This window comes from Rhinolophus sinicus, linkage group LG03 (genome assembly GCF_036562045.2).
Source record: "Rhinolophus sinicus isolate RSC01 linkage group LG03, ASM3656204v1, whole genome shotgun sequence".
Lineage (NCBI taxonomy): Eukaryota > Metazoa > Chordata > Mammalia > Chiroptera > Rhinolophidae > Rhinolophus > Rhinolophus sinicus.
This window is the reverse complement of record NC_133753.1, coordinates 158161506-158174877: the sequence shown is the minus strand read 5'-3', so window position 1 is coordinate 158174877 and position 13372 is coordinate 158161506. Positions and strand designations below refer to the sequence as shown.

General features: G+C 34.1%; 1 protein-coding gene across 3 annotated transcripts in view; it reads right to left on the bottom strand.

Moving 5' to 3' along the window:
- Window positions 1-13372, bottom strand: part of ADAMTS6 (ADAM metallopeptidase with thrombospondin type 1 motif 6) — a 262087-nt gene that overhangs the window by 39357 nt on the left and 209358 nt on the right. The window lies entirely within an intron of this gene.

Below are 13372 nucleotides of genomic sequence, written 5' to 3'. Positions count from 1 at the left end.
GCAGTCTATAACCACATGTGAGTGAGTCAATGAGGGAGGGAGGGAGGGAGGGAAGGAGGGAGGGAGGAAGGAAGGAAGGAAAAGAAAGAAAGAAAGAAACAAAGAAACAAAGAAAGAAACAAAGAAAGAAAGAAAAGAAAGGTATAAAAGTATCCTTGGCATTGATGAGCTAACCAAAATCTAGATAATTTGAACTTAGTGGTGTAGCACACTATATCACAGCACAGTTTTCTGAAGTGGAAGAAGGGGGAAAGTAGTGAGTAAGTCAGAGCTTATACTAAAAATGTGGTTGGTGGCTAAAGCAACAATTTGCTTAACTACAGCATCCAAAGTAGCTAGCAACCAAGACAAGACTATATAACTACAGTATACAAAGCATATGGCCAGCTATATTAATTTAATCTGAATCTTCAGTGCAGATAGCATCCAAAGAACAACAAATGCCAGGAAAAAAATGTCTCTCTGCTCTGCCTTTCACTGCTGGAATCTGGCTATTGTGCTGTGTGATTATTGGCCAGACACAAGCATTGACAGAGCAGAGCAAAGCCCATCTGCCTTGGATCTAACAGCTGGCATCCAGGGTACCAGTCAGCTCCACCCATATACTTCCATCTTCTAATAAGCCTCCTGCTAGTTGTTACCTTTTAAAGGCTTTCTTTCTCTGCCTTTCCAGTGTATTCCCTTCTGTCCTAGCAAAACTAGATGTCCCAAGGAAACAGGACTAAGGAAAACATGGCTCCAAAAATACTGTTAGTTTTCTAGAGCAGTGGTGTTTAGTGATAATGATGTGGAGCATAAATATATTCCACTTATCTGAAATCACACTATCCCTGGAGGAATTCCTACTACTCATTAGATATTAACAGTAATCTCTTCCATAGAAAGTATCTAACTTTATTTAACTCCCTGAATTCATACTATGTCTAAGGCATGTTTTTTTCATTATCATATGGAGGAAAATGAGTGAGATAGTCTTGACTGCAATAAGATTACACTAAAGCGGGGATGGATAAGGCAAGTGTCATTACAATTCTATTACAGGAGCTACCTTAGCTAATAAAATAATGAATTCCAGGTCTAATATTTTTAATTTTATTGTCCCCCATTTTGTTATATTGTTGTCTGATTTCTGTTTCCCTGATCTTCATTCGATCCTATGAACTATTTTCATAGCCAAATGTCTATGATGTTACTCCCTTTCACTTTATCTTGTTACTATATTTTTCCTCACTCCAATTTCTGTTATGTTTAGTTACCTCTTTTGAGTTCTAGGCAGTTTAGGTAAATGATGAAAGGCAAGTTTTCATTCTCCTTTGTAAAAGGAGACAATCAAGTTACAGACAACAGTTTAGTAGTTACCAGAGGGTTAGTGGGGAGGGAAGGAAGTAGAAAAGGTTAAAGGGGGTCAAATATATGGTGATGGAAGGAGAACTGACTCTGGGTGGTGAACACACAATGCTATATATAGATGATACACAATTGTACACTTGAAACCGATATAATTTTACTAACCAATGCCATCCCAATAAAATTTTTAAAAAGATTAAAATAAATAAATAGGATTATTTTTTAAAAATTACATGATTTCTAATGTTTCTCGAGATCCAAAATTCTAAAAATTCTATAAAGTTATATATATATATAACTTTATATATGTTATATATTTTATATATATATAAAATATATATATATATATATATATTTTTCCTTCTATGTCTGCTTTCCCCCTGTGCTCTGCAGAATAATAAATCTGGAAAACAGGCACTTGTCAGATTTCATTTGGTTTTACAGTCTTGTTTCAGAGCTTGAGTTCCTACCAGTGTGGGGTACAGATCAAGAGGGCTGGACATGTCAAGAGGCAGAACACTAACATGAAATAGGAACACGTGAGAGGCAAACTTCCTAATATAAAAAATTAACTCAACTTATAATAAAAAGAATCTCCATGATCTTTAGTAGGAGCTTATTTGTTTTTGATACTTTATTAAAACTTTTTTAGTGGAAGAATGCTGACAGTAAAAGAAAGCCATCACTCACTGTGATGGATTTATTACCAATACTGAAGGTTTTCTCTAATTATATATAAAATCCTTTCCTTGGAACCAAAAAGTAAATATTTCAAATTCGAGTTATAATAAGGACACAATCATGAACAAGCTACATAGCTTTTAAACTAAACTCTTCATTTTGTTCAAGTAAAAACAGTAGAAATAGTAACAGCATAAGGTCCTATAAAATCAGGATGATGATGCTTATCATTACAAAAAGCTTTATTTTTTCCAAAAGTTTTTTATGCATGATATCTGGTAAAGATACATAATATTATGATGGTTAAAGATTATATTTTGGACAGAACTTTTGTCAAGTGAAGCATAACCTGTGACACACAGATCATTAATATAATAAGAAGGCACGCAAACTTTGGTTTCAGTCTTACTTAAGCTTTTTAGTGAGTAAATATATATTTACACCCTAATCACATGAGAGAATATAATCTCTAAAGCAGGGGTGTCCAAACTGCGGCCTGCGGGCCAAGTGTGGCTCGCAATCCATTGTTAATTGGCCCGCAGCAAATTCCAAAAATATATTTAGTTTACTTAAATAAACCAGGTGAGGCAATACGCACTTCACCTCGAGTGAGTGGCCCGGCTGTTTGTGTATTTTACTGCATATGGCCCTTGGTAAAAAACGTTGAAAAAAGTTTGGACACCCCTGCTCTAAAGCAATAGAAATGATATGAAAGAGGAAGGAAAACAGCACTAGAGGAAATGCTCTAGGCCAGCAGAGATTTCTTGCCCTCAGTTATAAATCCTGGCATTAGAGAAGATGCAAGTCACAACATGCAGGGGTAAACAGTAAAAAATGTCAGGTTATCAAACTAAGCATTCATATATAAGACTTGTTAGAAAGTCTAGTTAAGACTGATTAGAAACCTTAAATTATATTGAAAATACGCAGGAGAATTTCAAGAGTTTTTAAAAAGGGTATTATATAGGGAAAGACAAATGCTTAAGGAAAAAGATAAATATAGTTATTATGGACAAATAAACAAACAAGCATATTAACTTCCAGAAGCGTGAACAAGCCATGAGCATGAGTTTATCTAGAGGTTACTCCTCTCAAGGGTATGATACATGAGAATCAAGCCAGGTGCAACTGATGGCTACAGAGCGTATATTTTTGGGAGCTGTGACGTTCACAGATGCCCTGCTATGATACCTGGTACAACTAATCCCGTATGCTAAAGTGTACTCTTCTTTTTCAACATTGAAAATGACCTGAAAGAAAGGGATGGTGGGAGAGAGTGAATAGGGGAATTCCATGGCCAATGCAATGATAGACCGTTGTCTAGTCTTACAAAAATTTTCTTTTTAAAAGACCAAAGAGAAAATTAGGGAATAATAAATGAAGTTATAACTCAAGTCACTTTTTACAACGGACTTGTATTATTAAAAATATCACAATGATCTTTTTTATGTCTAAGTTTGGTATATACAGGAATCAAACGTAAAAGGACCCTCACAGTTCCAAACAATAGTACAGTACAAAACCTCACACAAATATAAACTTCAGAGGGAATTTTTCTTAAAAACTAATTACATAACTATGTTTCTTCAAAGGGAAATAAATGACAATGAGTAAAGGGCTTTCTTCAACTTAAAATTTCCATCTGTTATCTTTTACTTAACTTTTAGATGCTAAATCCTAAATCAAATGGAAGCAAACTTACTTATAAGACTCAACTTTTTTATGTCTTTCACACTTAATTTCAATCACGTCTATTTTGTATCTTAATAAACACTTGCAGTTTGTTTTCCTCTGCTCCATTTTGAGCCTCCTCCACTTTGAGTTTTAGTCACAGTTACATACAGTGTACATGTCCTTTATAAGCTGGACAAGTGTTAGTCATTGTTATTGTTATTATGTCTATAAAAGTCAAGTCTCAAAACCCTTCTTGACCATTTTTAGTGATGTTAAATGTGATAGTCACTTAAAAACTAGCAAAGAAATTAAAAGGACAGGTGTAAAAATAATTTCTGTGATTTGCCTCTGTTTTATCTGATACTTCAAGAGCTGTTCTCTTTTAGTCAGGTACTAGTGCTGGCCTAAAGATTGCATTATATTTTCTCTAATAATTGCTTTGGAAAAACAATTTATATTTGCTATTTTTAGAATGGACTTACTATACGTTTAAGTGTACGTTATATTTCTGTTGTATCATTCCTGAAAACAATAAAATATATAACATGAACATACAATGTTTCCACAGAAACAATGCAGAAATATCCAACTTTTTAAAGGAGCTAAGATACTCTGCATGATAGCTTCATTAAAGTAAGTTGAAAAAATATGTTATTAATAAATAGAATAGTGTAGATTATTACATAACTTATTAGGTATTAAGTTGCAAAGAAGAATTTGCTATCAGGGGCTCTTTTAAATGTATAGATTCTTTTTTTCTTTCTTTATTTATTTTTCTTAAATCACCCATCAATGTTAAACTCTTAAACTGAAATAACATAACAGAGACAAAGGAAGGAACATCATCGGGAGGGCACATCAGAAAAAAATACTTAATATAGATGTGCCTATGTTAAATATTTAAGGAATAGTTAAGGAGAAATTACACATTAGTTAAGACCTGTAGTTCCTTAACTGGAAGTGCAGAAGGGCCTCATTTTTAAACTCTGAACATCATCAAGACCCTGAATATGAAGTTTATATGCATTTTTTCCTCTTATGAAATGAAATTCAACATCTATTAAAAGGAAGTGAGATGACTAAGTTTTATCCAACTTTAATGACACTCATTTTACCCTAAATGAAGAGTTCTCAAACTTTCTTGGTTTTTACAGCACCCTTAGTGCCCCAGGAATCTTTTCAGGAGAAAATAAGTAAGTTTCACTTATTAAGTAGCTAGGTCCAAATAACTTAACAGTAATGATTCGTGTGGTGTACAACTGAAGTCAATCTGTTTTCACTGAAAATGTACAATCTAGTCTGCAGGGCCTCTGTGAGTCCGCTGCAATATCCTGGTGCCCCCATGGTACAGTTTGGAAAACGTGGCTGTAAATCAGGAAAATACAAAATAGTAGTTGGAAACAATGTAAAGCATCTTAAAAATCTTTTGAAAAAGCAGAGACCAGTTCCAAAATGTATAAGAATCCAGGTGATTCAGGTGAAATCACAAAATGTAAGATAAAAAGAATATGTCTTAGAAGAAACATGTAAAATATATTTTAAGTTTATATGCTATTCACACACATGCACACGTACACACATACACGGCTTAAGATGACATCCAGGGAACATACAAGAAAAATTAATTAGGCTACGTAAATGTAAGAGGAAAAAATAATGATAACATTTTAAATGGTCAGTGACAACTGATCATACACATTCTTGAATAACCCCATAGTTTATGTAAGAAAAATCAGTGCTCTTTGATCTTTAAACAAAAATAAAATTGCTTCTAAAAATAAACCTGCTTCCTTCCTCCTTCTCCTCAATCTAAGCATACCTATCTGTTTTTTTCCCCTGAGATCTTGAGCAATGAATGTTTAGCAGAGCTGTCTCTTTGTAAGCAGAAACTTGACCAAATTGACATTTAAAATTTTTTTCCAATTACAGTTGACATTGAATATCATTTTATATTAGTTTCAGGTGTACAGCACAGTGGTTAGACATTTATATAATTTACGAAGTGATCCCCTGATAAGTCTAATATCCATCTGGCACTATACATAGTTATTACAATATTATTGACTAGATTCCCTATGCTGTACTTTGCATCCCCATGACTATTTTGTAACTACCAATTTGTACTTAATCTCTTCACCTTCTTCACCCAGCCCCCTCAAACCCCTCCCATCTGGCAACCACCAGTTTGCTCTCTGCATCTATGAGTCTTTCTGTTTTGTTTGTTCATATATTTTGTTCTTTAGATTCCACATATAAATGAGATCATATGGTACTTGTCTTTCTCTGACTTATTTCACTTTGCATAATACCCTCTAGGTCCATCTGTGTTGTTGCAAATGGTAAGATTTCATTTGTTTTTATGGCCGAGTAATATTCCATTGTGTATATGCAACACATCTTCTTTATATAATCGTCTATTGATGGGCATTTAGGTTGCTTCCATATCTTCGCTATTGTAAATAATGCTGCAATGAACACAGAGAGGCATATATCATTTTGAATTAATGTTTTGGATTTCTTTGGATAAATACCCAGAAGTAGAACTGTTGAGTCATAAGGCAGTTCTATTTTTAATTGTTTGAGGAACCTTTATACTGTTTTCCATAGTGGCTGCACCAATTTGCAATCCCACCAACAATACATGAGGGGTCCCTTTTCTCCACATCCTCACCAACACTTGTTGTTTGCTGATTTATTGATGATAGCCATTCTGACAGGTGTGAGGTAATATATCATTTTGGTTTTAATTTTGGTTTCTCTGATGATTAGTGACATTGAACATCTTTTCACATGTCTGTTGGCATCATATTTCTCCCTTTTGGAGAAATGTCTATTCTGATCTCTGCCCATACTTTAATTGGACTATTTTTTTTTTTCTGGTGAGTTCTTTATAAATTTTGGATATTAACCCCTTATTGAATATATCATTGGTGAATATCTTCTCCCTTTCAGTAGGTTATCATTATGTTGTTGATGGTTTCCTTGCTGTGCAAAAAAAATTTAGTTTGATGTAGTCCCATTTGTTTGTTTTATCTTTTGTTCCCCTTGCTTAGGAGGTATATCCAAAAATATATTTCAAAGGACATTTTAAAGGAGTTTACTGCTTATGTTTTCTTCTAGGAGTTTTATGGTTTCATGTCTTACAATTATGTCTTTCATCCATTTTGAGTTTATTCTTGTATATGGTGTAAGAAGGTGGTCTACTTCCATTTTTTTGCAGGTTATCTGTCCAGTTTTCCCAACAATATTTATTGAGGAGACTGTGTTTATTCCATGGTATATTCTTGCCTCCTTTGTCATAGATTAACTGACCACATAGGCATGGGTTTATTTCTGGGCTCTCTATTCTGTTCCACTGAGCTATGTGTTTCTTTTTAAGCCAGTACCATGCCATTTTGATTACTACAGTCTTTTAGTACAGTTTGATATCAGGGGGCATGATACCTCCAACTTGGTTCTTCCGTCTCAAGATTGCTGTGGATATTTGCGGTCTTTTGGGGCTCCATATAAATTTTAGGATTATTTGTTCTAGTTCTGTGAAAAATGCCATTGGTATTTTGATAGGGATTGCACTGAATCTATAGATTGCTTTGGGTGGTATGGACATTTTAATGATGTTAATTCTTTCTATCCATGAGCACAGTATATGCTTCCATTTATTTATATCTTCTTCAGTTTCTTTCTTCAATGTCTTATAATTTTCCAAGTAGAGGTCTTTTACTTCTTAGGTTAAATTTATTTCTAGGTTTCTTCTTTTTTTATGCAATTGTAGATAGGATTATTTTCTTGTTTCTCTTTCTGATAGTTCATTATTGGTGTATAAAAATGCAACCAATTTCTGAATATTAATTTTGTATCCTGCTACTTTACTGAATTCATTTATTACTTCTAACAGTTTTATGGTGGAATCTTTAGGGTTCTTTCTATATAGTATCACGTCATGTGCAAATAATGACAGTTTTCTTTTTCCTTTTCAATTTTGATGCCTTTTGTTTTTCTTGTCTGATTGCTGTGGGTAGGACTTCTAATACCATGTTGAGTAAAAGTGGTGAAAGTGGACATCCTTGTCTTTTTCCTGATCTTAAGGAAAACGCTTTTATCTTTGAGCATGATGTTAGCTTTTCATTGTTGAGCATGATGTTAGCTGTGAGTTTGTTATATATGGCCTTTATTATGTTGAGATATGTCCCCTCTATTTCCAGTTTTTAATCACAAATGGATGCTGGATTTTTGTCAAATGCGTTTTCTGCATCTATTGATATGATGAAATGATTTTTATCCTTCATTTTGCTTATGTGGTATATCATGTTCATTGATCTGCAGATATTGAACCAACTTTGCATCCCAGGAATAAATCAAACTTGATCATGGTGCATGATCTTTCTAATGTATTGTTGAATTCAGTTTACTAATATTTTGTTCAGGATTTTTGCATCTATGTTGATTAGGAATATTGGCCTATACTTTTCTTGTCATGTGTTTGTCTGGCTTTGGAATCAGGGTGATGCTGGCCTTGTAAAATGAGCTTGGGAGAATTACCTCCTCTTGAATTATTTTGAAATAGTGTGAGAAGGATGGTGCTAATTCTTCTTTGAATGTTTGGTAAAATTCATCGATGAATCCATCCAGTCCAGGAGTTTTGTTTTGAGGAGTTTTTTCATCACTGATTCGATTTTGTTAGTAGCTATCAGTCTGTTCAGATTTTCTGTTTCCTTTTGACTCAGTCTTGGAAGATTATGTTTCTAGGAATTTATCCATTTCTTCTAGATTGTCCAATTTGTTGGCATATAATTGTTCATAGTATTTTCTTATAATCCTTTGTAGTTCTGTATGTCAGTTGTCACTTCTCTTTCATTTCTGATTTTATTTCAGTTCTCTCTGATTAATTTTTGATGAGTCTGGTTAAAGGTTTTGCAATTATGTTTTTCTTTTCCAAGAACAAGCTCCTGGTTTCATTGATCTTTTGTACTATGTTTTAAGATTCTATTTCATTGATTTTCCCTTCGATCTTTATTATTTCCTTCCTTCTATTCACTTTCAGGTTTATTTGCTGTTCTTTTTTCAGTTCCTTAGATGTAAGAGTAGACTGTTTATTTGAGATTTTTCTTGTTTCTTGAGGTAGGCTTGTATTTCTATGAATTTCCTTCTTAGGACTGATTTCACTATGTCCCATAGATTTTGAGTCATTGTGTTTTCCTTTTCCCTTGTCTCAAGGTATCTTTTGCTTTCTTCCTTGATCACAATGTTAATTCTTTCAGTGTTTAGTAGCATGTTATTTGGTCTCCATGTGTTTGTGTGATTTCAGTTTTCAAATTGAGTTCTTTGGTATACAATTTTTGTACTTCTACACAAAGAGGAAGAAAGAAAACCCTAGAAAAAAAACAATTCGGAGAAAGTAATCAGAAATGTCAATAGAGTGGGTTGCCGGACAAAACTGTATATATTTAGAGTATAAATTTAAAACTAATACATGCAGAATGAATATGTATTTCTGACCTTTCTTTGAACCACGAAGAAAGCATCCTTAAGGCTTATTTAGTAACAGGACAGGTACAAAATTAAAGGCAACAGAACAGCATCAACTCTCAGTTAATTTGCTTTGGAAGGTTTTGCTTTAAAGCCTAAGAGTTGTATTAAATAAGAGAAGGGGTTAGGGGGGTTGTGGGGATACAAGGGAATGGTTTGAATACTGGAAAATGAGAGTACATTCAGAAAGATAGGAAAGTATCATGAATACTGCTGCATTTTACAAAAATTCATTCTCCAACAAAAAACATTTTCTTAAAAACAACAGAAGGGCTTCTCTGATTAAAACTATAAGTCACAAAGAGAAAAAAGTGTTTGTTATCATTTTTCATAAATATTGAGTTAAAACAGGTCACATGCCTCTTATATTCTGACTTGTGGGTCTAAATTGAAGTCGGTTGTGTATATTATCACTTACTCATTTTAGCTCCCTAGGTACCACAAAAATTGAAATAAAAATGAAGAGCTTTCAAAATCTGTTTAGCACAATTTCACTTGATCTTAGCCAAAAGGCTAAGAAACGATATTTAGCACAATTTCAGTTAGTTTTAAAAGCATTAATTAGATGCTTATAAGTGATCTATCAGATAAAGAAGAAAGCATGTAAATAGACTACAGAAGCAGCTTTTTAAAGGCATGTCCAAGGCCAATGCCAAAACTAAACAAAATTATGAAATTGGCATTCTATCACCTTTTGCATTCTCTTCTCTGATGCCCTATCTACCACCCCAGATACTTACATCTAAATCTCATTAACCTTTGCATTCAATTAGCAGCCAATTAATAACAAATATGTGAGTTATTAATAGTAATGCTCCCAGAGGTATTTGCATCTGAATGTAAATCATTTGAAGACTAAATAAACTTTCAATCAGCCTCAAAGGCATTACTTCTCAACCTTAGCTGCGCAGAAGAATTACCTACGGAGCTTTTAAAAATCTGGTGCCCAGGCCACACTCCTAACGAATTAAATCAGAATCTCTGGGGGCAGGGCCCAAACATCAGAATTATTTATAGTTCTCCAGGCAATTGCAACATGCAGCCACAGTTGAGATGCACTGTTTTAGGGAAAGCATTTGAAAAAATGAAATTTCAAGCTAGCGAAGGAGATTTTTTTGAGTGGTGATATAGCATATTGCTCTGTTGACGCTGTCAACTACTGAAAAGGCTTTGTTCAAGGTAAAGAACCATTTTTATTATGAGAGAAAATGCTACATTTTAAAAATCACTAGAGATTCAATTTCTAAGTCTTTATGTCAGCAAGTTACTTCACTCAAGTTTTACCTATAAAATAGGAACAATAATAGCAATGACTACCTGTCTCCTGGTGCTGAGGATGATCAAATGAAACAGGGCACCAGAAAATGTTTTATAAAATGTAAATTTTTATTTATTATTACACAGCTGAGCTGCAGAACCATTTATCATTAAAAAGACTGGCTATAATGTGGATTATTTCCTAAAATATTTATCACTTTGTAAATAAACATTAGCTTTATGAAACCTTAGGTGTCTAACCCAGTGATTCTCAAAGTATAGTTCCTCAACCAGTAGCACCAGCATCCTCTGAAAACTTGTTAGAAATGCAAATTCTTGGAATCTAGGCCACACCTACCAAATCAGAAACTGGAGGCAGAACTTAGCAATCTTGTTTGAACAAGCCCTCCATGTAATTCTGATACACACTAAAATTTGAGAACCACACATCAAGCCAAACATTAGTAAAAAGAGAGTATGTATGACTAAAATCAAAGGATGAATATACAGAATTTGTTACTTGAATCTTTAGAAATCAGAGTGTAAAGGCACAGTAGGATAAATTACTAGTACATTAAAAAATCCTCCCAAATCTTTGTATTTTAAAATAATACAATTCTCATTATCCAGCCAAACTATCAATTAACACATTAATCATAAATATAATGGCAGCGTATAAAATTGGGAGCCAGATAAATTACAGAGTATACATACTTTGGATAAGAAATTAAAAAAGAGAAAACTCTAGCAGGAGTAATAATGGTTCAGAAAATAGCCTAGTTTTAATTCACTGAGCTTGGATTTCTCTCAGAGGAAGAGTCACAACTGTATATTGAAAATCACATTTATCCCAAAGACAACACCCCACAGCATTTCAATGTTCTTATTCAGGCTAAGGAAGTGTTTCATCACTGACTCAGAGAAAAGACCATAACTTGGATTGAATCACCAGCAGTGTTTCCTGCAGCATTAGATTTGTCATTGGGTCTGCTAAGCAACAAAAAAACAGTCTCAAAACTTATCTTAAAAGATCTCGTAAGAAAAAGCTATCACCATTGCTCCCAAATACAAAGTCCAAAGGTCTTGCCATTAAATAAAACACATGCAGGGCAGTGATAGGTAAGGACATTGGAGAGGCTTGTGAGATTGCAAAAGAAAGTTCTTTGAGATCTTTCTTGTTTTCTCTTTTTCCAATTTTAAAAGTTCTCAAGACACCTAGCACCACCCTGGAAAGATGAGAGTGAAGTATCCCAATTGAGAACTGACTTTAGTATTCACCTTTAGTTACTTAGTGAAAACTAGGTAGAATTGACTTTTTTCTTTAAGATTCCTCAAATAGACGAAGTTCCAGTTACCATTACCAAGCAGATGACTCAGGTTCTCTCTTTGACCAAGATATCTGAGTCCTAAGGGATTTTACTTCCCTCATTCATAAGCTTCCTGTATTTAAATAACTTGGGGTTAAAAGTGGGGGTATGTGTAAGAAGAATAACTCCAATAATTGATACCTGTACTCTATGTCTTAGGAAATATTTTCCACCTATTCAAACTAAAGAAAACAAAAGAGAGAAGCTTGGTTTTACTTATCCACGCTTATCAAAATTATACTGTCTCTCCCTGGTAATCCTTTTGCCCCACATCCTAAGAAAAACCAGCAATTCTAAGCTCTCATTTTCCATACTGGAAAGAACTAGCACAAATATATAATTGCCAAAATTATTAATCCTTTTTTGCTCATTCACTCATTAATGAATATGTATTGAGTGCCTAGTATCTTCCAGTATCTTGTCATAGGTGCAAAATGAGTCTGGAAAGATGCACAGACTCCAGTGAGGAGGACATGGATTCTATGTATCTATAGAGTGCTAGGTTTCAGTTACTCTGTCACCCACGACGAGTGGTACTCAAACTTGCGTGAGCACCAGAAGCACCAGGAGAGCTTGCTAACACAGCTTGCTGGGTCCAGCACAGAGACTTTATAGTCTGTAGATTTAAGATGTGAAGGGCGGAGCAAATCAGGATTTCTAACACATTTTCAAGCGATGTTGATGCTGCTGGTCTAGGGATCACACTTTGAGAACCACTCACCAAGACAAATGGGAGTGCTTCACACTATGCCTGCCAACTTTCAAGCACTGTACATCTCTCTTCCAAAGAAGGCAATGGCCCCATGAATGCTGTCATCATCACGTTTAACTGAGCACAATTCTAATTCCCAGAACCACCTCAATATCTAGGGTCAGTGACTTCAGAAGAGAAGAAAAAGGTATAAATAATGAAGAGAAAATTCTCCTTTTGGGGGGTTTTTCTTCCTCCTTTTCTTTTATCCCATCTCACAAGAAATCACTTTTTTAATTATGATTTCTCAATACAAGTGTTACGGAAAAGAAAAACACCCATTTAGATTTTTCATATTTCTTTACTTTAATAAAACCATTGTTTTTCTTCTAAATTCATTTTTTATGGCCCTATTTTTTTCTTTTTTTGCTGGACTATCCCCTTTTTGAACAAAAGAATCATAGGGTTAGAAGGAACACTAAGAATTCACTTAATCCCTCCTTGGCCTCAGACAAGACTGTGTCTAAACCATTCCCAAATATAGCAATTTTCAGTACAAAGATGAACAGGCACTAAGAATTTTCCATTCAACATTCTGTCACATACTTGAAGATACTAATACACTTTCCCCTTAGCCTTCTTTTCACCAAGCTAATCAACCTCAACACTTAGACTTTCCTCATTAGATTTCCTAAATTTAAATGATTTTTTCTTCTTCTTTAATAAGTCTATCTCACTTTACCTCAGGGCCTGAATTATATATGTACTGTTATCAGGAAGACTTTTTTTGGTATGTGAAAAGGGGAAAGTTAACTTATAGGTTGAAGAA